Source organism: Rousettus aegyptiacus, unplaced genomic scaffold (assembly GCF_014176215.1).
Source record: "Rousettus aegyptiacus isolate mRouAeg1 unplaced genomic scaffold, mRouAeg1.p scaffold_m13_p_10, whole genome shotgun sequence".
Classification (NCBI taxonomy): domain Eukaryota; kingdom Metazoa; phylum Chordata; class Mammalia; order Chiroptera; family Pteropodidae; genus Rousettus; species Rousettus aegyptiacus.
In genome coordinates, this window is record NW_023416285.1 from 84,521,168 (window position 1) to 84,549,059 (window position 27,892).

General features: G+C 42.0%; 1 protein-coding gene and 1 pseudogene across 16 annotated transcripts in view; one reads left to right on the top strand and one right to left on the bottom strand.

Moving 5' to 3' along the window:
* KIAA1217 (KIAA1217 ortholog) overlaps window positions 1-27,892 on the bottom strand; it is a 636,400-nt gene that overhangs the window by 192,613 nt on the left and 415,895 nt on the right. The window lies entirely within an intron of this gene.
* LOC118609214 lies at window positions 10,561-10,679 on the top strand (annotated as a pseudogene).

Genomic DNA, 27,892 nt, shown 5'->3' on the forward strand with positions numbered 1-27,892 from the left:
AATTCCACTGCAAGGAGAGTCCACTGTGCTGGGCAGAAAGCCTCTTCTCAATGGGCCACATCATCAGCGAGGCCTGAAACAATAGCCGTGTTCCTGTCCACTTCCTCCTGTCTCCGCTGCTGAACAAAGTTCAGGTGTCACCTGTCAAGTCCCTCTCTTTTCTAATCTACAACAAGCTCCTATCCATCCCAACTGCCTTTCCTTTCCACCCTCAGAGAGTAAAAAGGAGACTTTATTTTCTGTAAGGCCTCTTCTTTTCCATATGACAAAAAAAGTCCCCAAATGATTTATAACACCCAGTCCTTACACCTTAAGCGTCTTTTACGGAATGCAAGCAACCCTAACTGAAACTTAAAGGCCATCACTGCAGGACCACCCAATAGAGGCTCAGTTATCAGGGTGATTATCTCAGGTAATAAGGTACAGATAGTTACAAAGAGCTGAAACCATGGACTAAAACAAGTAACGCGATCAGCATGGCCGATTCACTCAGAGAGCAACTCTATTTTGCTCTTTGGGTCTTTTTTCCTCTCCCTTATCACTGTTTCTCTAGCAAACATCAGAGAACACACAGTAGATACCCAAACATCTTGCTGAGTCCCTGTGCCAATATTTACTTCTTGACTCCTGTGTGCAAGGCAAGGTCTAAAGCTCAGGGACGAGTTCAACTAAGACCCGCCCACTGCCCTTGAGATGCTTAGAAAACAGCAGAGCAGTTGGCAAAAGAAAGGTTCTTTTCTCACTTCTCCAAATACAAACCAGTCCCACTCATTCTCCCTATTATTACAAGGCACAAGCTATGACCTAGTGCATATCTGATCCTGGGGCTGCATTATGCATGCAGAGCACAAAGCATTTAAACAGTTAACAGTAACTGACGTTTGAATATTTGACAATGTTCAATTATATATGCCCTATCTCATGAAAAAGCTGAGTTTTAGAGGCACTTTTAGAATAAGATCTCTACTCTCAGTAGGACCCTACCGATCTTGCTTGAAAAAGTAAACTCTACAGAGGAAGATGCGTAAGTTGTGATTTAAAACTTTGGGATTTGCGACGGTTAATTTTATGCGTCAATATAACTGGGCCACAAGGTACCCAGATAGTTCATCAGACATTATTCTGGGCGTGTCTGCATCCACAGGGTGAGGGTGTTTTCTAGATGACATTATCATTTGAATCAGGGACTGAGTACAGCAGATTGCCTTCCTTAAGGTGGGTGGGCTTCATCTGATCAGTCGAAGTCCTGACTAGCCCACAAAGGTGGACCCTCCTAAACGGATGTAAGAGGGAACTCTTCCTGTCTGCTTGAGCTGGGACATCAGTTTATCCTACCTTAGGACTTAAACTGAAACATCAGCTGTACCTGGGTCTCGAGCCTGCCAGCTTTCAAACAACTTATATCAGTGTCACTTCTAGATCTCTAGCTTGCTAACTGCAAATCTTGGGGCTTCTCAGATTCTATAATTGTGTAATCCAATTCCCTGTAATACACACACACATACACACACAGTTGGTTCTATTTCTCTGGAGAACGCTGGCAATAGGAGATATATAACTTCTATTTCTTAAAAAATAAAGTTTTCACCTAGACTTGGCAATAAAACAAAAACCTCAAGGCTCTCCATGGGATGACTTTTCAGTCTTCAATTCATCCTTGTCCACACTAATCTTCATAAGCTCTTGTCACCTGGAGTCATTGTTACCCTTCAAGAGGTCTTAGGCATGTTATAAATATCCTTGGCTGTTTTTCCTGTTACATACAGTCATTGGACAGCTATTTATTTGGTAGCTTAATAAAAGGCACTTCTGGAATGATCATTTCTTTTTAATATTAAATTCAAAAGAACCCAAAGAGGTTAAGAAAAGTAGGAAAATAATGCAGCCAGAACTTAGGAGACAAGAGGGTCAACAAATGCAAAAATAACTATGAGCCCTTTGCCATGCTTTTCTTCGGAGAAAACAGTTTTTAAAAAAAGATTACAATAAGTCCTCACTAAATGCCATTGATAGGTTCTGTGAGTTTATGTGAAACAATGCACAATAAAACCAATTTTACCATAAGCTTGATATAAACAAGAATTAAGTTCTGATGCATCTCATCAATGTTATAATAAAATAAAAGTCATGTTATTTGAGAACCTGCTGTAATTATTCACATTTTACAAGTACATTTTACGAGTGGCCATAGAAATTAGGAAAATGGGTTCTATTATAAGAAGCCCCTATCCATGGGTACCAGTGTAATTCAGAGAGAGAAATGCAGTCCATCAGTGTGGAAATAAATAACCAGGGAGGATCTGCCCTGTGCTAGGTGCACAGAAGATAGAGTACCCGGTCTAACACTCATATCTTGGGAAATGGACACTATTCTCATCTAATAGATGAAGAAATGAGACCAAAGCTTACTTAACTTGACTCAGGATCATACAGTAAGTGGCAAACCATAATTCAAACACAGGTCAGCTAACTCCAGTCTATGACGACTGTGTAGAAATCTACCAGTGTCGGCCAAAGTCTGCTCAGTGGGTTCCGGATGGAAATAGATGTAAACTAGAAAGGTCCATGGCCAAATACATTCAGAGCAAAGCTGAATGAAATAAAGGTTAACCAGGTTATCTTCATTACAGGTCTTTTCAACGACTTCAATATGCAAATGTACACTTTTGCATATTGTGATTCCACAGTGTGAAACAGTGTGTGACATTTGTTGAATCACAGAAGTCGTGTGTGCGTGTGCGCGCGCATGTGTGTGTCATTTGTCGTGGTCTACCATTCCATGAGGTACAGAGTTTGCTAACCCCACTCTCAAATCATATCGCTTCCCCCATGGCACCGAGGTCACGTCTAAAACCAGGATTTACTGTTTTCATCCTTTTCTCTTTTCACTAATATCCATTCCGCAACCCCCCACCTTTTGACACCATTGCTGTTCATTCATTCAACAAATTCAAGACATTATGCCAGAGGCAAAGGAAATGAAGGAGTCATGAACAGCGGCTGATATTTATCAAACACGACCAAGAACTTATTTCAGGACACTGTTTCTGAGGAGAAAGACAAAGGAAAGAAAAGAAGTAATTGTGTGGATGGTCACAATGGATAAAACCCAGGTTTTTCTGGCTGGATCCGACATCGTTATCCCTTGTAGAGAACAAAAGACAAACCTCAGAACCCGTGTTTAAATTAAACCAAAGAAAGTTGATAACTTGCTCTGTTCTCCATTCAGTAGAACTCACCTCATTCTAAAAGGGTAGGGGGAGTTAATTGCGATTTTGAACCTGGCCTTCGTCCAGTTGTCCAGACCACCCTATTACTCCTTAACTGCAGTCAATTATATGAGCTCCACAATTCCTTTGATTCCTTTCCAATCCAAATTCCCCCTTTCTGGGGTGACTTCTGACGGTCTAGCCAGTGTATTATCTAATGGTGTATGGAATTCGGAATGGTATTTCCATACGAGGCCGTCCACATTCCTTTTCCAGGTTCTATTCTGAAAAACATATGCTATTATTTAGCACAGGAGACTGAGAAGGGGCAAGGTTGGGGAAATAACGGGAAAGAAGAACCAAGAGAATTCAAAAGCAAGGCGCCTTAGCAACAAAGACTATAGTCCCTAAACGACAATTTTTATATATAATAACAGATAACATAAATTGGTTTATCGTATCCAGTATCTTAGGCTATATTATTCTTTTACCATTTTCAATGTAATTGGTCAGTAAAGTATGGCTGCCGAAATCAAGAACTTTCTATGGTTTTGGTACCGATCCTAGGACTCGGGTGGTGACAATATTCTTTTGTTTGCCTAAAATAACAAACCACTCAGCAGTTACCTTAGCAGGTACCAGGGAGACTTTTTTCTATAGCGACAGAGAGAGCCTGCCTGCTCCTGCAGGCTGGGTGGAGATGTACACGATTCTGTCACCGCGGGGAGTGTGGGGTCACGCAGTGTTTATATGAAGGCGGTCCCCACAGCGCTTCAGCTCCTGGCCTGGTCTGACAATGGGAAGTTTGACGCAGGAAGCTACCACCACCGGTGGCCACTTCAGTACTTAATAACACCCGCCCCGCCCGCCATTCAACCCTCTTGCTCACAGATGTAGCCTTTCTAATGGAAGACATTTTGAGGAGGAGTTTGACCTGGAGCTAATGCTAAAGAAATTGTATCCACGAGTCAATAAAAATTTCAAAAAGACTTGAGAAGAAGTTCAAAATCTAAAAGCTGATCTGATATTTTGCAGGAAATATATCTATTATGAGAGCGTAGGACTTCAAAGAACCTTCCATGAAGGGGGGAATAAAATAAAGTAAGACTTCTAACAGAATCACTGACATGAAAGTTGCTGCCTAGAATTAAACAGCTTAGGCCTAAAATGTGAGGAAACAACAGAAATAAAAGTTATGAACATCTCCGCTAGATAGTGCCTGGCAGGTCAAACTCTTGCTGTATGAGTGGATAATAAACAGGAGGAATTTAAAATGCAAGTGTTCCAGAGGTGAGGACCCTCAATATTAGATCAGAGGAAAAGCAGACAGATATTAGACGGTTAAATTAGCGAGACCAGAAACATCACATTCCAAACTGGAAGACGAGATGTTCCTTTGCAGGATATCAACAGAGAACAGGAAGTGAAAGGGGACACCTGGCTTCAGGGCTACTGACTAACGCAGTTATTTTTATCACTTGGAAGATGCCGCTGCTGAAAGCATTATTTTCCGCTCACGTATGTGATATGCATACAGCCTTCCCTGATGCGATCTGAGGCTTCAGAAAATAACTCCTAAAGGGTGACAGCTGCTTGCAAGTCACTAAGACACACCGAGTGTCCAAAAAGGCAGCTTTAAATACCATGCTGAGGACCTGGAGTTTTGGAGCGAATTCACAAATGTGGGAATTTATTATTCCATGATATCTTTCAGGAATCCGAATTGCTGGTAAAAGGAGGCTGTTTTTTTGTTTTTGTTTTTGTTTTTTTTATTATGGCATCTAGTTTTGGGGCAAAATGATGCTCTACTTCAACTCTTCAAGATTTCTAGGAGTCTCAAGTATCACTGAGTGTTATAGACTATCAGAGGCAGAACGGCTATGCCCAAAGGTAAAATTACTGGTGCTCAGGGGAGGCCAGAAAATGTAGTTATCTTCTGTGATCGCTGAACTTCAAAGTTGTGGTGCTGGGTCTTCACGGTAGAAAGGACACCTTATTACGATGCTTTCATTGGCATCATTTAGCACTGCCCGAAGGGAGATCAAATAGTGCAAAGGCTTGTTTTTTTTTTTTTAATGAAACAACAATAATGTAATATTTTCCTGGGACATCTACCAATTAGTTATGCAGAAAAATCTTAATAAGAGATTAAATCAACCAAAATTTGAAGACAACCTGTTCCTCTCTTTTAACTCCAGCATCAGTGGTGGGATCGCTGGTACTACAGAGATTAATCCCACATGTCCAGTTTCCCCGGGACTCTGTCTTTGACCATTTTCTCTCCTTGCTTTACTCTTTCCTGGGGTGATCTCTTTCTTTCCTATTTAGATGTCGAAGACTGTGAAACGGGTTCCGAACGTGTTCTTCCAGGCTAAGGTCTCGGCTGAGGCTCAGAGCTATATTTCCAGCTGCCTGATGACTGCTCCATGGGCTCCACAAAGAGGACATGTCCAGACAGAACTGTGTCCCCTAATCAACCTCCACCTAACCCCACCTGCTCCTCGTCCTGGAATGACATCACCGCTCACCCAACTGGATGCTGAAATTCTACATGTAAGACGTCTCTCGAATCATAAATGTTTCTGCTTTCATTTATTTAATCTAATTTTATAAACACTTACATAGCATTGAGCGTGTGCCAATAACTGTTCTAAGAACTTTACAAGACCTTCATCATCTTTTTCCATCACCATCACCAATAACCTTCTTACCAGTCTCCATCAGTGGCGGTCATTGTAGCTTTGCCTAAAAGTATCTATCACATCGTAGTACTCCGGGACTCTAAACTTCTGACACTCCCCATTTTCTGTACTACTTAGCATTGCCCATAATGACCTTTATTACCCGCCTGTCAGCTGTTCTTTCCGATGCTGTTTTCTTCACAGTCCCCACGAAGACCCTGTTGTAGCCACAGCAAACTAAGCACCTGCCCCCCCACCTGCTCTTCCCTCTGCCCAGGAGGCTCTTCCTCCACCTGGAAACCCCACCAGCCTGCAAGTCTCAACCAGGTATTGGGAAGTTTCCTGACAGAAACATTGTCAAGCCTCTAAGAAGAGCCACCTAGAGGACTCTTAGGCAAATAATAAACCTCCAAGTGGATCTAAAACAAAACTCCAAGTGAAAACAGATGAAGCATTTGGTTCAAAAGAATAAGGGACAGTTGCAAGGTTTTTCTTAACCATATGGTCAAGCAGAAAAAAATAAAAAATAAAAAAGGAACCTAATATAAATTCGCAAATGATGAAGCAATGACAAACTGGAATACTTTTCCATGCAAAAAGAAAATGCGAAGGAATTACACAGCTGTAGTCATAGAAGCAGCTGTTGAGTCAGCCAACTCGGGTAGAGAGACATGGAAATCAGAGAAGGATGATTTATGCTAATTTACTTATATTTGGTCTGCGTACTCTCTATTTTACACTTCTAAACCTCCTGTCAGCATCATTTCTGGTTCTGCCCATTTTCAGCAAGTTTCATGCAGCATTTTTCCCCCTGGTTGTCTCTCTTTCCTCTGCTTTTACAGATCATGATGAAAAAGAATATGGAGATGCACGTGAAACCGCTGGGCACGTTCAGAAAACCCCACGTACGCAAATCTGAACCCATTAACTCAAACGCAAGTGTGTCAGGTGTCTGGAAAGAACAAACTTCTGCCGATTCACTGGAGAACAGGAAGACGACCAAGACATAACCTTGAATTTGAGGACTCGCAGGTTTGGAAGGGGGGCTCACAGCCAGCCTTGGATGCCCAAATGGCACCTCGAATTTCACATGTCCAAAACCCACTTTGAGTTTCTCCCTCACACTTGATCCTTCCTCAGACCTTCCCATCTCGGTCAATGGCAACGTGAATCTTCATCTGCTGTGGACACAAACTTTGTTTATAACCATCCTTGACTCCCCTGTATCTCTCACAGGCTCCCACAGCGAGAACAGCAGCAAATCCTGTCACCTCTCAGAAAGGAAATCTAACTACTCTCACCCTTCAGGCCACCGGGCTGGTCATGGCCCCTGCTGCCAATTGCTAGATGATCCAGAAGCCTCCTAACAGGTGTTCCTTCGTACAGGTTGGACGCATCTCACTACAGACTGCTCTACACAGCAACCCAAGTCATTCTTTTATAAAAAGTATGTAGGTCTTCAAAACCCTCCAATGACTTACTTCCCTTGTTACTCAAAGTACAAACTCAAGTCTTTGCCAAGGTTTACTAGCGTCACCTGACCTTGCCTGGTTTTGTCCCCAGAGCTACATCCATACAGATCCCTCAGTCCACTCCAGACTCACTTCCTCCCTGCACCCTGTTCTTCTTCGGATGCCCCAGGGGAAGTTACACCTCTTGGTCTTTGCTGGCTCGCCAGCAGCTCTTCCTTAAAGGGACATCCACACAGTCACCTCCTCCCCTTGCTTCTCCCTGGTCTCTGCTCAATTGTCCTTTCTCTACAAACTGAACTTCTCTATGTCCCTTATCCAGTCTTATTTTTCTTCATAGCCCTCATGTTATTTCTTCTCTGTTTACTGCCTGTCTCTCTCCACCGAAATGTTAGTGCTACACAGCCGGGCAGCACTTTGTTGTGTTCACAACTGTCTGTGTACACCTAGGCAGTGGTATATAAGTGCCTTATTAAATATAAGCTGAATAAATGAAAAGATAAAAGAAAAATATGTACAGAATAGTCATAATGCCAGATCAAAGGTAGTTCATTTAGATGGGAATTCAATGCTTAAAAAAAAAAAAAGGAACCATTTGACTTCCCTGAAAGTTTCTTTTAAACAACGAGCTTCTCGTTGGATTCCATTTTAAAAAATAGATTCACATGCAACTCTACGTGTAGCTAGTGCAGAAGCGACATCTATCTAGTTACTCATGCAGAACACACCGTGTAGTGACTGTGACAGGCAGTCACAGTCCTGGGCACACTGTGGGGTGGAAAGCTCAGGCAGTCAATCATTGCCTGCCTTCAAGAAGTCTATACTGTATTACCTTGAGGAAGATAAAGCATCCATATAAATGACTGAATGTGGAATTTCTGTGGCCTTTTTTGCAAGTGAAAAAGTCTTGGAATTCAGATACCGGCCAGTCGCTACCAGCTGGGGCGATCACGAAGTGGCTGGATTTTTAGCCAGCGAAGAAGGCTGGGCTTTGGAGCAAGGTGGGAAGGGAAGGTCTAGCACTACGTGAAGAACAGAAGTGGAAAGGTGCCTGCAGCGCTGAGGGCTAAGCTGGGCGCCGGACTGTGGTCATATGGTGCAGACTGAAGTTAAATGTCACTGTTCCAGATACTGACTACATTGGGTGGAAGTCACTTAATATGCTTTAAAATCACTTCATATTTTTTTAAAAACAAGAGATATGAAAGATTAATACCCTTAATATTGAACGCTTCAGGGGACGTTCTAGTCATTTTTTTTTAAGACTTTTTCTTTTGGCGTTCTTAACACTTCATTATTGGTTGCGTTATGAAGATTTCATTGATACAAAAATAATGAACTGGGTCCAACTTTAGCTCATCAGGACAAGAAGGAAATGTCAAAGCAGAGGGCATTATCTGCCCAGATGCACCGAATTTTACTGAGATGCCAAAGCTTGGAGGTAGCCTTTAAAAGGCAGATGCCACCCCAAATGCATACGATAGACTAAAAGAACCCCCCATGAAATGCTAAGAAAAAAGCCTTTATAATAGGACAGGAGAGGGACATATTTATAACACACTTAATTAAAGACCATCTTGTCAAAGAACAGAGAAACCTCTGTGAACACGTTGTGACAAGTGAATTACAGGGTAGAGAAGAGGAAAAAGGGAAGAGACAAGAAAGTCAAGATAGATTCCAGTGGCCACAAGGTCACTTTTCTAATGACTAACATTTAACTTTCAAAAGAAATCAGAACTAATTCTCCCAAGAGTGAACTAAGTAGTGATCTTTTTGCACTACGAGGCAGAGATTTGTTCTTTTTATCATTTAAAATAAGCTGTCAGGCAAAATACCTAACTCATTGTCTTACAAAGATTTTCCAGGAATCCCCCCAGATGTCCCAGGGTAGAAGGTGAATGGGCAGCCGAGCATGCCATTTGCATAACCTTAGCATGAGAACTGGGGTAAAGGGTTGGTGCCGCTCCCCCGTGGTTCGAGTGACACCCTTCTTAAAAAGATTTGAAATACTTTGAAGTGCATCCTTCTTGCATCTGAAATTAAACATACTTCTAAAGAACTCGGTAAGAAAAATCGTTGTTGGAGTCAAAGCTTGCGCTCACATAAAGAAAAGGAAAACAGAGATGGCGTGGTGGGGGAGGATAATGGAAGGGGGGGCACAATTCCAGTAAATCTCATGAGGAGCTGACAGTGGGATCCATAGAGAAAGCTCTCGGGATGCAGAACACAGCTCAGGCACCCAGGGGGTTCTGGGATGGTTGAGGCCCACGAGACAGCACCAGGGGAAATACTGTTTCTCATCTCCTCTTGCTTCATAAAACCGAAGTGAGTATTTAAAAAAAACACACACACACACGCAACTAACATGTGCCTAAAACACCTAAATTGCCAGGGGAAAGTCACAGGTTTGCTTGAGGCCTTGTAGTGGATTATGGGGTTTGGTGGAATTTGATGGAAGGGTCCCCTGCAGGCAAAGCAAGACTCTAGCTGATTTTAGACAGAGTGGTTCAAGTCAGGAGTTTTACCTAAAGTTATCTGTCAGTGTCATAATAACCTAAAACACCTGAAGTTTGGATCCTCAACCCAAATCAGCCCCAAGGAATACTTTGAAGTCCACGTTTCCAGAGAAACTTGGCCCATTTCTCTGGAAGGTAGTAGTATATAGCTTCTTTATTTTCCATTTTCAAAGAGTCACATGATATTGGGTTACCGTACATATTACATATGTTACTTACAATTTGTAACATGTTTGCACATCTGTGACAAGTGTTTTAAGGTCATTATTGCTAATATTCACTCAGATCCTCAAACGTCATAGGTCAGGAGAGTGACCAAGTAGTAAGTGGCAGGGGAGAGCATGGCATTCAGAGGTGGCTTGTTACCCCAAGCTCCGTCCTTTATGCCCAGGACATGCAGCCCCTCTGCAGCAGCCCCAAACTGAGCGGCTCTCTCAGCTTCTCTCACGCGGGATGTGCCTCTTTCTACTCGCACACCCTCAGCCTGAGCCTCTTTTGTCACTCTCTCCATCTTTGACACGAACTAATGAGGCCATCTGTGCCAGAGAGACTCTCATGCCTATCGGATCCAGCTCCTCTTTTTATATTCCGAAATGTAATTAATAAAAACTTGCCTAGTCACACACATTAAAAAAAAAAAAAAAAAAAAAAGTACTATCCTAACTGTTATCTAAAGGAAAAATGAGTCCATGGCCATGCCACCTTGAATGTGCCCAATTTCATCTGATCTCAGAAGCTAAGCAGGGTCCGGCCTGGTTAGGACTTGGATGGGAGACCACCTAGGAATACCAGGTGCTATAGGCATTGAAAGAGAGAGAGAGAGAGAAGGAGGGAGAAGGGAGGGAGGGAGGGAGGAAAAGAAAGAAAGAAAGAGAGAGAGAGAGCGAGAGAGAGAGCGCGCGCAAGAAAAGAAAGAAAGAAAGAAAGAAAGAAAGAAAGAAAGAAAGAAAGAAAGAAAGAAAGAAAGAAAGAAAGAAAGAAAGAAAGAAAGAAAGAAAGAAAGAAAGAAAGGGAAAGACAAGTTTATCACAAATAAGATTCACTTAATTAAGTAAAGGCTCAGGTGTTAATGTCTGGCCAGATGTTCTCAAGTCATGGCCTCATATAGGACAATCCTTCCCAGTGTGAGACAAAGCTACACATTGTAGGGCATCTAGCATCTTTGGCCTATGTGCATAAAAATGTCAACCCTCAATTATTGTGACAAGCAAGGATGGCCCAAAAGTCTTAACAGCAGTCCACGACAGGTGGTACTTCTCTCTGCTTTAAGCTATGGGCGATACTTCTCCCGACTTTACTTGTTTCTCCCAACTCTCCTTGTATTCCCAGACAGCTAAGAATACTTTAATAACAAGTTCTTTAGTACTTAAAAAACCCCAGCACCTTATCTCTTCATCACCTTGGCTATTAGCAAGTACGTGTGAATTGGATCACTCAGCCTTTGACACAGTGACGGAGAACACCCTCCTCGCCGTCGGCTGCCATTTATTTGGTCTGAAGAACATAGCTGTAAGATGACAAAACGGTACACGCCATACAAGTGGCTTATTTTCAGAAGCTAGCGATTGTTTTTGCACATAATCTATATTTAGACCCAATTAGCAAGCTTTCTTGCTATACTTCTTCATTTAAAGCCGATGCTGCCCTGTGAGGGGAGCAAAAAATAAAATAAAATAAAAAATAAAGAGGGGAGAGGAAAAAACCCCAAGCCAAAAAAAAAATGAACAACTAACAAAGGTGACCTAAAAGTACCAAATCAAAGATTTTAAGGGGAGCAAAGGGTCTCAATTATTTAAGCCTGAACATGGTCACAGAAAAGTGATGTCTGCTTTACAATTTGTATTTGCCACGTTCGACTATGAGATAATCGTCCCTGAAGTCAATGAAACCATCTCAGCTTTTAATGTTATTCATTCATTCGTCTTCGACAGGTGTCCACCGGGCCCCTACTTCACACGGGGTTCTGTTCATGTAACATAGCAGGACTTCTCAAGTAATCGCTTGGGCCTTATTAAAATGTGGGTTCTGATTCATCAGATTTAGGACGGGGATTCAGATTTTGGATTTCTAGCAAACTCCCAGAGGATGCTGATTCTGTTTGTCAGCAGACCATATTTTGAGTAACAAGGCACTTCAGGAAATCAAATAATTAAATTAAACATGAACCCTCCCTTCAAAGGACTTACAATTTAGATAAGAAAGAAACAGAAGAGCTCGTGCTGTAAGAGCAGCACAACAAAAAAGTACTGTTCAAGGTCAAAGAATGACTCTGCCGTGGGAGTGGTTGGATACCTAGGAAGATATGACGAAGAAGGTGGCACTTAGGCTGGTTTCTCAGTGATCATAGGAATGGGCAGGTAGCCTCAGGAAGGGAGAGTAGGGAGAATTATTTACCTAGCTGAGGGGCCAGTGTCAACATAAGGACAGAATTAAAAAGTGTGACATGCTCAGGTGAAGAAGGAGAAGTCCCGTTTGGGGGTAATGACTACATGAGGAGTGAATAAAATGGTGGGATATGGGACTGGGAAGCTGGCCTGGGAGAAGCTGGGACTTCCAATGGGGAAATCTACAACGTAGCTAAGACAGCCAGCAGCAGAGCAGCGGGACAGACAGACGGAAGGGGTGGAGCAAGAGACCCAGAGCCTGATACACCAATGAAGAAGGCGCTGAAATGGTCCAGGAGAGAGATGAAGAAGTCCTGAAAAAGAGGTAGTCATAAATCTTTAATAATAATAAAAGGATGCTAAGCCACTTATACCTGAATTTTCTATATTGGGTTTCACTTTGAATAATGATCTACTTCCTCCCCGATTTGACAAGCAAAGCTACAAGTATTTCCTAAAGGGCTGGAAAAACTGATACTTTAATTAAAAGTTATAGGATGATGCTCTTGGAGCACTCACTCCTGGGTTATATTGGAAAGAGCTAAGAAATGCTGTAATTTTTTTTTTAAGAAATAAGATTTAATTTCACTGTGAATGAATAATGTCCCAGCTAACACAAAACACTAGGTCATTTTTCATTCTCAGGAGAGGTGGTCTTAGTGTCATTAACACATTTCCTGTCACTCCAGTGCCTGGGTCTGTGTCAGTTTAGGTTACCCGGGAAAGACATGTATCTCTAGAGAAAAGTGCCAGCTTTGTAATAGAGTGAGGGAGGCTGTCTCCAAAACATTAGTTTATAGTGTGGGAAAATGCAAGGTGTTGCAAGGAAGAAAATAGTTATGATTTTAAATTCTCAGTTCCCACATTATCGGGCTGGGCCTGTGTGTGATTTGATATCCTGGTAATGTGGACAATGTTCAAACTGTCCTTAATTTTTGTATCTTTACGTTTCAAACCACTGACCGACCTCCCCCATCACAGCAGGAGCCGACGGAAGCCCCTGAAGTACGCGGCGGACCGAACAGAGATCTTACAGTTGCCATGCTCCTTTCTACATCCTCATTAAGTGAAAAATCTTCTAAGGAATAATTTTGCTCTGAAGCCGTTTGTCCAGCTGTACAGGGCAGCAGAACCGTGCTCCGTTAGGAAAACAGACGCACCGACTACATTTTTGTTTACAAAATACATATTCAGTAGCCCGTTTTTCTCCTGGGTGTTTTCACTTAAATGCCATCAACTCTCATAACGGAACAGTCGAACAGCCGCAGACACAGCAAACCACACGCCCCTCCATGGACCGGAAACGTGCCAAGCCAGGTGTCCGGTCTCTATCTCATTGATATAAAAAAAAGCTGGAGTCCTGATGTGATTGACTATTAAGAGAAGTATACATCTGAGTAGGCGATTACATTAAAAACTGAGCTGAGGGAAAGGGTGAAATGGACGTGAAATAGAAGGAGAAAACTGCCCGAACCAAGCTGGCAACGGCGGGGACCCCCGGTGACTACAGCAAGGACCACCGCGGGGAACTCTCCATGTCGGGGTGCCAGCAACGCTGACAGCGCGGACCCCGCATGGGTCTCTGCGTCCCAGGGGTTAGTTTCATTAACGTGCAGTCCGGACCGAGAAACCCCACGTCAGCTGTGGCAGGTGAACCGTCAGCAGAGGGAAGCTGTTCATTGCAGACACGGTTGATGACACAGTCTACCTGAATGAAGAACACACAAGAGCGGGCCGCAGGGCTCGAAGCACACGCAAGACATCCAGGACCTCTCGGACTCATGGCACGAGCTCGGAGTAGAAAAGACATGGAAGCTTTTACACTCAGCCCCTCTGATGACGACAGCTGCCCAGCCCAGCCCATGTCTGCTTGCAAGTTAGAGGAAAGTCCCTGAGCGTAATTGGCGTTTCCCGGGTATAGAATGAAAGATGCAAAATGCCAGGTGCTTTCCTCTGATGAGTGGGAGAGGAGGGAGGAGAAAGGGTGGTTGGGGGGCAGTGAAGTTCAGGGGCAGCCAAGGCGAGACAGAGCTCGTTTAGGTATTGCGATTAAAGACTTCTTGAGCATTCACTTAGGTGCATTTCAACATGCAGCTTGCAGCAAGTCAAAGTGAGATTTTTGGTTCATAGGATGATACAACGTAAGTCCTACATGTCTCATTATTTCCAGAGATGACCTAAATGAGAATATTCTAGACCACTTATTTTTTTAACCATAAAAAGTGTTCTGTATCCCCTCCTCTCCACCCACCATGAAGAACTTCCAAAAGTGTCTGCATTAGGCAGTGTCTCACACACAGGCTGCTGAGTGTTGAACTTGACTCAGACTTCACTCTCTTGGAACAAGCCCCCCTCAACCATAACCTAGGCGTTTTTCTTTATCAAGAAAACAGAACGGCGCAATGGATTTCCCCATTTGGAGAGTCAGCACTTTAGCTACAAGTCAAATTCCGGTAGATATGAAGTGCACCATAAATAGTCAGGGGCAAATTCTGCCAGGATTTTAAGAAGGTAACAGAATACTTTTAACTCCAGTGGAATGTGGGAACACCCACTGCCTCCCTGCTCCTCTGCCGAACCTGTTCGCAGTTACACAGAATAAAACTCTTTCACTTCTGGAGAGCGAGGCAAGTGGACTTCCTTTACAGCCAACACCACGGGGTCTTCAGGAAAGTCTGCGTGACCAACCCGAGCTGCCAGGACACAGAGACGGGTATTTCAGCGCGCCAAGTTTGTGACTTGAAGAATACTGAGCTCCTGGTTATTTGGTCCCAGTCGGTCCAGTTCAGTTCCTGGGCCCATCTTCTGAAGTTTTCCGTCAGTTAAACAACTTCCCCAGCAAACTGTTGCAGCAACTTAACTCTAATTCCAAACTACATCAATTTAAGTCTTTGGGATCTCTTTCTTTATAGTGTCATAATAATCCCCAACAATTTTGCATTGTTTTGATTGTTTTACTTTCTCACTCATGTCTCCTTTAATTCTCCAGTGAGCCTTTCCTGATTAGAAAAGAGCCAGACAACTTGCCCAAGCATCTCCGTTAGAGAACTGGACAAAGCGTTTCAAGTATTACTGAATTTTCAAGCCCCTAAACAAAGACCTTTCAGTGTTATTTCATCTGATTGCAGGGTATAGACTCCATGCATGCCACGGAGGTAGGGACCATGCATAGCTATGTTTTATCTAAAGCTCTGTGTACATAACGGCAGAAGTTAGTAGATGAACTTAAAGTTTTCAAAGTCTTAGACTTTTGGGATTTGTTGTATTGAAATAAAAGCTCTTCATTTGAAAAATCTGCAAGGAAAACACAATCCTTTTTCAAATTGCAATAGAAAAGCACATGAAATGGTTTGCCAACTCTGGCAGCACATGGAAATAAAAGTTGCTGTTTGACCAGAAGCATACTCCTGATAAAAGCTCACGGGTGACAGGAGCATAAGTCACTGTCCCCATAGACCGCCTCAGAAGTATTCCCACATGCCAAGGAGGCAGGAGAGGAGAAACGGAATGGCTGGTCAGAGTTTTCTACGATCAGTGGTGGTGATGATGTCCCACGGGATGAGGCTCTGGGTCATGGGTAAGTGGCAAGAAGAGGTAGTTTAAGTCTCCTTGTCCACAAGACGAGCTCAGAGGGCTGAGCCTTCTATTACAACAAGCACTAAGGTCAGTGTGGTCATAGTGGGGAGGGATGTCATGAAACAATATGAAACAGAACAGCCTACATAGGTGGTGGATAGAAAAAGAGCTTTGAAAAGAGAGGACAATTTGTTGTCCCTACTAGATATATTTTAGTCCTCCCCAAATAAAACTCATCGAGAGAGATATCTGATCATATTATGCTTCATTAAAGCCTTCTTCCTGTTGGATTACTGTGGGAAGGCGAAACTCAGCAGAGGAGAAATAACTACTGCTTTGTTTTTTTCGGGAAACAGCTTTCGGGATACTTTTCGAATTCCAATAGATTCCTACTTTGGGGTACTTATAACTTTTTTCCAAAACCCCCAGATCTAGTGTGAAAAACTGTGATTAGAAATCAGACTTGAAGAGTTACTTTAAATATTTCTTAATACAAATAAGATGTTTTCTTCTATAGAGGAGCACGCTCTAGTTATATTAATATTTCCTGCTCTTCAGATAATGACTCCATTGTTCACTGATGATTTGGAGCCCTACTCCCACTCTCTCTTCACTGTAATTTTTGCCGCCAGCCTGGGTGGCTTCAGTGCCCTTAGGACAAGCCTTTCATACCTTTGCCTCCAGTTCCTTTGGCCACCTTACCTTAGAGTGTCTTTGCCTGCACACTACCCACACTGATGGCCATCCCTTGGAGCTTAGTATCACCCACAACTAGTGCTTCATGTCTGAAATCTTCAGCTCTAATTCTGTTACCCTTCACTTCCGATCACAACCTTTCGGTTCTCATGAACTCCTGCTGTGTCCACATCTTCAGGCCCCTCACCGTTACGTATCTATTCCTAAACAGAGTGCATGTCATTATCTGTCACTTCCCCACACTTCTCAAAAGCTTCAACTCCTTTAACCGCTTATCCTCTCCCACAGCCACGCAGCCAAACTTCAATCTCCCGCCAGTCCCAGCACCAATGACCTTCTCTGTTCACTGAAAAAAACTCCTCAATCGTGCTGCCCGGTGCCACTACCCACCCATGGTCTCTAACCTTCGCTGGGCTCTCACAGGGCCTTGGTGATAATCCTTCTCAACATTCCCCTCTCCTTCTCACAGAAACACGCCTTCGAACCTTGTCCGTTCTCTCCGGGCTTGTTCCTTACCAGCCTCTTCTACCATTACCAGTATGAGATTTTCATTGGAAAAACCGAAGGCAGGCCACAAGCCTTCTCCAACTTCCTATACTGCCACAGGCAAATCTCATCTATATTCAGCCCCAATCTTCAGGGGCAGTGGGGAATGTCGGTGTAGGGTGGGGAGATCTTTCTGTCCCCCCTCCTCTGTCTCCTTTGGAAAGCAAATCCACCCACCAACTTTCTCCAAGCCTTCAGGCTTCTCTCCGCTCAGGCTTCCTTAGGGATCACAGGCTTCTCATAATCTTCTGTGGTTAACCCTTCCCTTTCATGGTGAGGCTTCCAGAAAGAGCATGTACACTCCCAACCTTCCTGACCTCCCAATCAATTCCTGACCCACTGCCCCTGTCCTCAACTGAAATGGCCTCTTGGCAGCTGGATCCAACAGTGATAGCAATATCCGTTATGCTTTATTATTATTATTTTATTTATAATATTGGACTGAGTCTTGTTTATGGACGAGGCAGATAAAAGCCAATAGAGAGAAAGGGGTAAAGAGTATAGGGAAAAGCCCACGGGCAGACCTAGGCACACTGGAGGGGTTTAAAATGTGGCAACTGCATAAGATTTAATAACAACTAAAGCAGCTTTTCAAAAGCTACAGGCTCAAACCCTTCTCACTGGACTTGCCTAAGATGCAAATGTGATCACGTCACTTCCCTAATTATAATCTTTTGGTTGCTTCCCATTGTCCACAAGATGAAGTCCAGATTCTTAACGGGCCACACCAGGTACTTCATTGACCTGTCCCAGCTCCCTGCCCTCCGCCCACCCACATTCACACATGCTGTGCTGCAGGCTCATTAAACTATCTGCAGGCCACTTCTTAGACAATCCATGACCTCTTCCCTTCCAACTGACCCTTTTGTATCTGGCAATCTCTGATTCATTCTTCCAGAATCAGCTTCAGGGTCAACTTCTCTGAGCCAGCTTCCCTGACTGAGATTTCCTCTCACGTCCTTGCTCCCTCCGGGGTTAGGTGTCCCACCCCTCAGTTCCCACAGCTTGTTCTGCGCCTTGCATCGGCATCTACATTTGTTGAAGAAATGGCAAATGGAAGACTCAGAGGAAATGCTCCATAGTGCAGCTGCCTTTACGGACTACAGCGAATAGAAGATAAAAGTCAAATGGAGACCTAGCCATGGGAGCTTAAACCTATCAAAGTCGTGTATCAGTTTACAAATCTGTAAAATAGAAAAATAACCAATAATATACTTTGCCATTTTAAAATTAAAATAATACACACAAAGAAAAGAGATCATAATATATGTAGCCCAACCTCCTTCATAATATTTTTCAGGTAAATAAGTCATTCGGCAAATGAGGAATTAAAGGCACTTAGGGAGTAGGCTCTCTGGAAGAATGTCTACTACACTATTAAAAAATCTTGTAGTACTTTTCAGATGCAAATAAATTTCAAACGCTGGCTGAATTGCAGCTGGCAGGATTATATCCTGCCAACTCAGTTTTTTCTCCAAGCTTTTAGGACTGACCTGAGGTGTCCTTCCAAACCCACATGTTTCTCTGATGGCTAGCAAATGCCAGAGTGAATTTTAAAAGTAAAACAAACAAACAAACAAAAAACTCTCATGTTATTAAGTGAGATGTACATTTGAATTCTAACCAGTTTGGAGAATTGAATTATGGTTTTATGTCATCAATTCCAACTCGTAAAATTTAAAGCAATTCATCGGTCACAGAAAGAAGAGCATGGGGTTTACTAAGTGTCAGAGGTTCAACATCTAGTTCAGTTAAATCATGAGCAAAGCAAGTTTTTTCTTTAAAAATGTTAAACCACTTCTCCCAACAGGCTAAATAAAAAAAAATCCTATTAACTATTCTTTGATTTTGACAAAATTCATTTCTATATTCACAGCATGAAGTTATAAAGTTCAGACTATAAGCATGAAGGAAAATAGTATTTTTATAATGAGCTTAGGGGAAAAATACAAAAGACAAACAAGCTTCCCTTAAAGAAAAATGCCTTTAATTGCATCTATCGTAGTGTATGATTATTTCCTGTAATTACAAACTTGATTTCAAGTCTTCTCAAATATGAATGTGGTCATTTTGACTCATAAAAGTTCTCACTGACCTAAGCACCTTCATTGAAAACAAGTGAGAAAAGCTTCTGAAAGGTAAACGGCAGGATGGGTAAATCCTATTGCAGACATGGCCTGAGGAATTCTGCATTATTTGATTGAATCAAGTATGATTATAATTCCCCAACTTATGATTTAAAGTGAAATAACTAGGTTGACCAGGTGGCCCTTTCCAATTAGCATTAGATAGAAGAAGTGAGAAAACATAGGTGATTTTGTTCATCAATGCTTTTCTTCCTCAAGGGGACAGAATGCCTGGGTAGCAAAGCACAGAACAGGATCTTAGGACTCAGGGTCTGGAGTAAAATGAAATTACCTAGAATTAGGATTTTTAACATTCCTTCAGAGAGTGCAAAAGAGCCTCCAGAAAATTTCAGAAGTCTCTATAGCTGGAATCACTACTTATTATATATATGTAATGACTAAATCTTATTACACTACTTATCATATATATGTAATGACTAAATCTTCTAACCTGTGCTAATGGAGGAAGCATAAACCATGTTCTGAATCAACAAGAAATTCTGTAAAATGAAGAAGTTGATGACAGCATTTAAGGTCTCTTAAAATACATAGCCTATTTTGGTTGTGAAAAGTAAGATTATACAGAAAGCTCTTAAAACTCAACAGTAAGAAAATGAGTGACCATTATTAACTATTTTTATTAGAATTCATTAGCATGCATCACATGAAACTGCAGTTATTGAACTGCTTTTGACATACGTAAATGTCAATCTAAAAGACTTCAACATTCCTTTCTAGAGAAGTGTCAACAATAATCTCAGCATGGAGGGAAAATATCCACCTCTACAAACCTACCTCATGAACCTGAGCACTCTTATCACATTAAAAATGATAAGGGCTCATGTGTTCATTCTATTTCAGAAAGTCATTTCTTCAACAAGATGACTCTTCACTGAGCCCTCTATACCATGAATTTTCAAATGAGTTTTTAAAAAGTCAAATATTAAACTTGGAGAACCAAATGGCAGAGAACCTCCTTAGGCCATCAGATGAACTTGAACCCTCTTAATACCTCTCACTATTTTTTTTCTGTCCACTAGGAATATTATTTTTGCCTCTTTTTCTAACCATAATAACATGTATTTTTATTCCCTCTGGCACTGCAGAAAAGAAACAAAAAGGTTTAACTGGAGTTAATGGTGCCTTTCTTTTTCTACTGTAAATTTATTACATTTTAGTTTTATAAGTTCTTGCATAAATTCAGGATTCTTAATGATAGACTCTAATTTAATTACTTTTTAATTGTTAAAAATATTTTAAAATAACTAAATTTAGTAGGCAGAATTCAAAAAACTTTGCTTTATGATATCTTTTTCACATACTCTTTGGCAAAAATTCATTTCTTTTCATAGAGACTTCATTTTCTAGGTAAATTTTACATACTCATTAAGCAGTTCAATGGCAATACCTCCAATGAATAATATTGTAGATTTCATAATGATGTATTAAAGACTATTATGACTGAAATGCCACTGTGCTAAAGAACTTTGAAATCAAAGATGCTACTATGTACTATGCTCTTGGATGGAGCACAACATATATGATGGACCCTGCAAAAAAACTTTTTTGGCATATCTATAAAACAGATCTAAGGGAGCAGAAGGAGAAATAAGTCCCTATCCCTACCCAGTCTTACCCCCAAATCTCCCCATTAATTCGAGCTTACCTAAAGCAGATTCAACTGCCTCAGCTCCTCACTAGTGATGCAAGCAATCCCCAATCTCTTTTATTTATATAAAAACCAAGAGAGAGGTGGTCACATGGTGGAGGTAAATGTCTATCTAGCATGACACTGTAAAGCATGCTGGTGGTAACAAACCGTTCATTTGCAAGGAATATCTGGCTGTTGAAATCAGTGAACTCAAAAACTATCATGCTTTGGTTCAATTCAGATTTTCTAGAACACATCTCATGGCTTGAGGTAGCATTGGTGATTTCCCTTTGTCAAATACCATCTACGTGTGATGAAGCCAGGGGCAATGCCCCCTTCTGTTACGTCAAAGCCATATATTTAAGGGAGTAAAATCAGTTCATTCACCTGCAGTGGTAAATCACTGAAAGTAGAAATTATACAGTGTAGTTTTCCTATAGATCATGGGATACTTTGTAAATTATGTGGTTAATTAATCCTTTCTAATGGAGATGGTGACAATTATGACATGCTACATATCCAGCTGAGATTCTCTATGACTGACTGAAATAAATAATGGACTCTAGCTGTCCATCATATAGTTTATCTCTGGTACAAGCGAGACAGAAGAATTATAATTATTCCTAAAGGTGTTATGACAAGGTAATTTTACATTTATTGCTTGAAGGCATTCTCTAAGGTTGAGGTTTGCTGAGCAGCAGCAAAGGAATTGGAAAGCTGAATGAAGTAGGATGAATTTAAAAATTTATATTCCTTATTTTGATGACCTGAAAACAGGTTCATGAAATTCTGACAATTTTAGATGACTAGAGCGTACCAAAAGACCCTACTTTTGTCCAAAAAGTATCTATGCATAGTAAAATACTGAAAATTATAAACAAGAATGTGAACAAGTATTACTTCTTGGGGATAGAAGAATGAAGCAGTATTTTTCATATTTTTCCAACTTCTTAATCCAGAATAAGGAAAAATTTGAAAATTAACTATGCCACTCCACAAAACCTACTGATGCCCCACCCTAACGCAACTGAATCTTGTGGTTAGGAATAAGTCTCTGTGAAACGCATATTAAGTTGGGCAAGGTGGATCGGTTGGAATAGAAAGGGTGCAGCGGGAGAAGGTGCACTCGGATACAGAGTGTGGGGGAAAGTCCAAACGCAAATCATCCAGTGCACGCGACTGGCAGATGCTGGACAAGATGAATGAATGATGGCTTTCAGGAGAAGCCACAGCATTTCAGTATTCTTCCCAAACAGACTAACTCAGGAATTGCTCCCATCTACACTGTATGGCATAAAATTTCCTAGAAAATAAACCCAAGAAGCTGCTTGAAACAACTTACGGCTCCATGTGAAGGAGACTGAAGCTGCCTAAGGCTTAAGAAAGTCTGCAAAGGAAACGAGACTTTTGCTTGTGAGCATGCAATACGGTATACAAGACTTATCGAATTTTAATGTTGTATACCTGATACTTATGTAATGTTATAATCAATGTTATCTCAATAAATTTAATTTAAAAAAGAAACAGTTTGCATGGCCTTCCAGCCACTAGAACTTTGAACAACATAGATGAGGAACACAGTACCACCTCATCTCCAACCTGTTTATTAACCTCTAATCAATTATATAACCAACACATTCATTGTAAATTAGCAAGATGTGAAATCCCTTTAAGTTACGGAGCCATTACTTGTAACCCGAGGCCCAGGAGGGGGTTCCGGCTCAGGGTACCAGCAGGCCTTACTACTCTGAGTTACCTTGCAAAGAAATTAAAGTGCATGTTGGACACAACGTTCGCTTTATATTCTTAGCTTTCCATAAGATCTAGATCATTAACTCTGTGCCAATTTCCTCTGCAGAAACTACTTTAAATAAAATGTCTCAAATAGAAATGCAATTTAGAGATAATAAGATAAGAGTTAAGTTTTTCAAAGACAGAACATAGTTTTCCCAATGCGTTAAACTGGATGTCGTTAAACTGGACACCAGTGAATGCTGAGAAATCTCTTTTTTTGTGTGTGTGCGCATGGAGAATTTATCCTCACTGCTAATCATCCATGAAATCTTCGTGAGACTGACAGGTGAACATAAATGTCAAGCACCTCAAACATTAATTTTGATGCCTACACCCTTTCTGCAAACCTAGAGAGCTTCAGAGGTTTGAATTAAAAGATTATCCATGCTAGTAAAGGGAATGCTAACACGATTAAAAACCACTGCATTTGCCTACAGAATAGAACTGTTTTTGTTCTATTTTGTTTGCAAAATGAGAGATGCAAGTGAGCTGTAGCTAGTAGAGCTCAAATCATACCTCCTCAGAGATAACTATCATCTTCTAAAGAACAATGTTTAATTGCAAAGTCTTTCAGCATCGGCTTTGCTATCACTGGGCCTTGACCTACATAATTTCCTTCAGAAACATCTTACATTCTTAGAATATTTGGTCTCCATAAAGTCCTCCTTGCCATTTTTTAAACTTGTCTAACACTTGCTTTTTTAAAGTTTTGTTTTCACTGTTAGCCAATAACAACAAAAAACGAAATATTCTATGATCTTCTGTTTATCTTTACTAGCCAATTAATATAACTAATCGAAATTGGTAAAAGGAAGAGTCTCTGAGAAAGTATTCAACTTTTCTGATTGATTGGGCACCACTGTGAACAGGGTCTGTCCCTCATTTTCTGGCTCTGTCGCCCCCTTGGCCTTCCCATCCTCGCCCTGGGCCTCAGCCTTCCTTCCCATCCTCGCCCTCGGCCTTCCCATTCATGCCCTTGGCCTTTCCATCCATGTCCTTGGCTTCAAGGCTCTATATGCAGATGAGTCAATCTCTTTAGCTCACACCTCTCTCCTGGGTTTGAATCTGTGTTAACTGCCTATTGGACGTCTCCCCTTGAATGTCCTATAACCCCAAACGTGGTAGCCAAAATCAAGCTCCTAATCTGCTCAACCTCTCAAACTGCTCCCTCATCTCGTGAAAGACACCACCACCCATCCTGATGTCCAGGCTGGAAACTGAAGTCACCCTCAGCTCTTTCTCCTCTTCCTTCTCCTCCATTCGCTACAACCTATTGATTTCAGCTCCTTAGTCCACCTTGGATCCATCTGCTTCTCTCCATCTTCCCTGCTACCACCCGCACCCTGAATCAGCCTGTCCTCATCTCCCACGTGGCCAACTGCAACAGCCTGTACCAGGCATCCCTGCCTTCTGTCTTAACAACTGCCTTCTCCGCTCTGGACTCCCAATCTATCTCTCTACACTGCAGCCAGTGGCCTTTCTAAAAGCAAATCTGTGCCTACAACCCTTCCATGGCCCTTAACACAAAATCTAGACTCTCTGGCATCGCCTCCCGGCTCTGCTACTCCTCTCTCTACCCCCTTCCAACCACGCCCTGAGCCTGACACAGCCTGTTGTACCTGAGCTCAGGTGCCTTGAACTCTGTTCAGTTGCACTAAAGCAAGATCTATATGCTCTTTTCCCTCCAGGCGTCTGCTTATGCTAGGGTGTTTCTGGAAACCCCGCTTTCTGGCTAAACTAACTCATCTTTCACGGCTCGGTGTAGACGTCTCTCCCTGTGGAAGTTTCCCAGCCCCACGGCATGGGTGAGGAGCGTCTTCAGTGTGTCCTCATGTCACCGGCTTCTCCTTTTATCATAGTCTATTTTAACTACCGATTTGCTTGCTGTCACCGCCAGACTGTGAGCACCACATTGCCCTGTCTCTCGTATCCCTTTTGCCTCTCCAGTGCCTAACTTAACACGCAGACCAGAGTCAGCACCAAACAGTCATTAGATGAAGGCGGCTCTATCACGAAGCCGCCACATACTCAATGTCCATTGCATTGCTGCGCCCCGTCTGATGCTTTGAATAGGTCATCTCTTACCCACACAACTCTGCAGGCTCGGTATTATTTTTGGACATTTTACAGACGAAGGTCAGTGGGATTAAATAGCTTTCTCTAAGTCACACAGCTCAGAAGTGAATTGAAAACCAGGTCTGTGTAGCTTCAAAATTCCTGCTTATCTCACTCCAAACACTGCCTCTCCCTGTGGTCCGTGCTAAACGACCAGAGTTCTACGCGTCAGGCCTCACGGAGTAATTCTAATCCATCTTCTACCGACGGTCTTTCAAAACTGAAGACTTTCCAGAAGCCAGCGGTTGGGCTGACCCCTTGCACCCAACTCTGCTTGCACGTTCTTCTCCCTGATGCCTGCAGCTCTTCCCACAGTAGCTCATCGGGGCTCCTCCCCGTTATTTCCACACAGAGCCTAAGAAAACCTCACTATGCTTTAAAGCACTTCACCCATGACAGCTTCATCTAGCTGCCAAGACCACGCGCCCACAGGACAAAGGCGCGAATCACACAGCTGCCATCCACCAGCATCACGAAGAAAAGCCCATGGGCATCGCTTGTTCTAGGGGAACACTGAGCTCAAGGTCCAGCTGGTGGCCCCCAGTGCTGCCGCTGTCCTTTGGCTCTGGTCTGCCTCAGGCGAGGGTGAGTCAGAGAGGTAACATGGGCAAAATCTTGACAGCCAGTAGGCTCTGTTTCCCTGGTCAAAGGCCACCTAGTGCAGCATCTCCCCCACTGTTTACGAGGCTTCACCCTAAATGGGCAACCTGCCACACACCTGCTGGCTCCACTGCACGTGACAGCCACTCCCAAAGTCTACCTCAGAAACGCGAATTCTTGAAAGCAAATTCAGCAATCCAGAAAAAGCCACTCTCTGGAACTAACAAATCCAGGCTGAGAGCTGACAAAGCCTTTATTTGAAAAGTCACCTCGATTTAATCAAGTTAGAGTTAAGACTTGGTTTGAATATAACGAGAATTTCCAATCTACAACACTAGGGATGAGAATGTAAGAGGATAAAACATTTGACTATCCGCTTGAAAGTTTCTGAAAAATTCAAACCCAAGTTTTTCCACTGGCTTTAGTAGCTATCTCAGAAATAGTAAGAGATATTCTCAAACCAGGCAGAACTAGATAGAACTGTAAATCGTTTTGTCATTTACATTTCCAAAAGACCTTTCTTTTTCAAAGGACATCAAAGCTGAATGCCTTTTGTGTGTCTGTGTTCTGTTCAATGACATCAATAAGATATATGATGGGCAAACAGCATCCAAGTCTATTTGTACTATTATTAGAATAATAACATGTAAAATGATATGAAAAGAAACAGCACTGATTCCAATGACCTTGCAGCCCAACTTAATCACGGTTTCACTAAACAAGAGCAAAATCAACAGTACTCAAGCTGTTGAATTTATGAATTAAATTCAGCTTTTTTCCCACAATCTGAGCCGGCCCGGGCAGAAAGAAGCGGTTGAGACTGCAGGAGCAGCCTGCCGCCCCTCCAAGTTCACTGTTGGGCTCAGTCTGGAAGGACGGGCTAGAAAAGAATATCAAAAAAGCCAAGAAGGTTGAAGTGATGGCCGGGTTTCCTGCCGCAGTCTGTTTCTGCCGCGTCACAATGGCGAGTAGACTCTACTTTGGAAAAATCTATCAAGAACCAAATTACATCAACGCTAAAACTCAACAAAGCCAGTAGCATTCATCTCAACTGTGGAAGTTTCCCAGCCCCGCGGCATGAGTGTATTGTATTGCTTGTTATACAATCAAACGTCACAGACTCTATATTTGCAAACTCATCTACTTGCTAAAACTTATTTGTAGCCCCCAAATTAATACTCCCAGCACTCCACAGGCATTGACCAACGCCAACAAGGCAGCCAGCTGCCTCCTTGATTCAGCTCTCGTACTGTACAAAAGTGTCCTTCTCATGGGCTATTTAGTGCCACATTTTTCACATCTTATTGTTTTTTTTTTTTTTTTTTTTGGCAATTTACTATTTAAGATGGCCCCCACGTGTGCTGAAGCGCTGTCCAGGGTTCTTAAGAAAAAGGAGGCTAAGGTGCTTTATGACAAAACGCGTACCTTAGATGAACTTCCTTCAGGCGTGAGTGGGAGTGCTCTTGGCCCCGGGGTCAATGTTAGTCATTCAAAAATATATATTACACGGGGCATTTTTATTTCTTTATGTTATATTATTTATTTATTTTTTTAAGTCTCCTTTATTCACTCTCTCCAGAGAGTCGTTTTCTGTCTTCTACCTCTAGTGAAACACAAGGTGTTTTTAAACAGAAACACATAAAACGAGGCTTCGTGTTCACTGGTTGACAAAAAGGTTGTGACCAGAGGCTCACAGAAACGTCACCTTGTATTTCACCTAGGAAATTCAGCATTCGCTAATAAATTCAGTATTCACTAATTCAGCATTTGCAGCAACTTTATAGAACATAACTACCGCAAATAACAAGAATTGACTGTGTACTCAAACTATAGCAAAAATCCCATAAGTATGTAAAATAGAACTTGGAAGAAAAAAAAGCAAAGGCTATTTAGGTGTACTACATCCATTTTTTTCACTTTTTACCAAATTTAAGAATTTGACAATTTCTGATCATTGGCTTGCATTGTAGAACATAGCCAGTCAGTACCTTAGCGTGGTCCCCCATAATTCGTGATGTCGTATTAGAAATTAGTCATAATTATTATAATTTACTCCTAATCATAGTGTATAGTTTCACCTTAAATTAAAAAAAAAAGCTTACACATCTTAACCATCTACAAAATGGGCTTCCTCAAAATGAAGATTTCACAGGTGTATTATTCATCTTCATTGAGAGTGAAGACTTTAAGACTTCAAATCAGTCAAGTCTTCTTACCTATTCTGCAAACTATTAGTTTATGCTCATTGTGCAAAGCTGGTCTTTACCTAAACCAATAGGAAATGTGAGGCCACCACACCAGTTTGGGAGCAGAGTGGTTATTCCAGTTTTGGTCACTTCACCACTGTCCTCTAAGACCTACTCTTTATAGAAAGCTAAATTTCAAGAACTACGTTGCTAGAATAAAAACAGCAAATTTTCTAAAACTAAGTAAAAGCATTACGCCTTTGCAGCCATTGGCTTTTGTCTGGTTTGTGTACCACTTTGTGAAATCTCTTTCCAAGTTTTTTAAAAGTAAGCAAGCAACAGT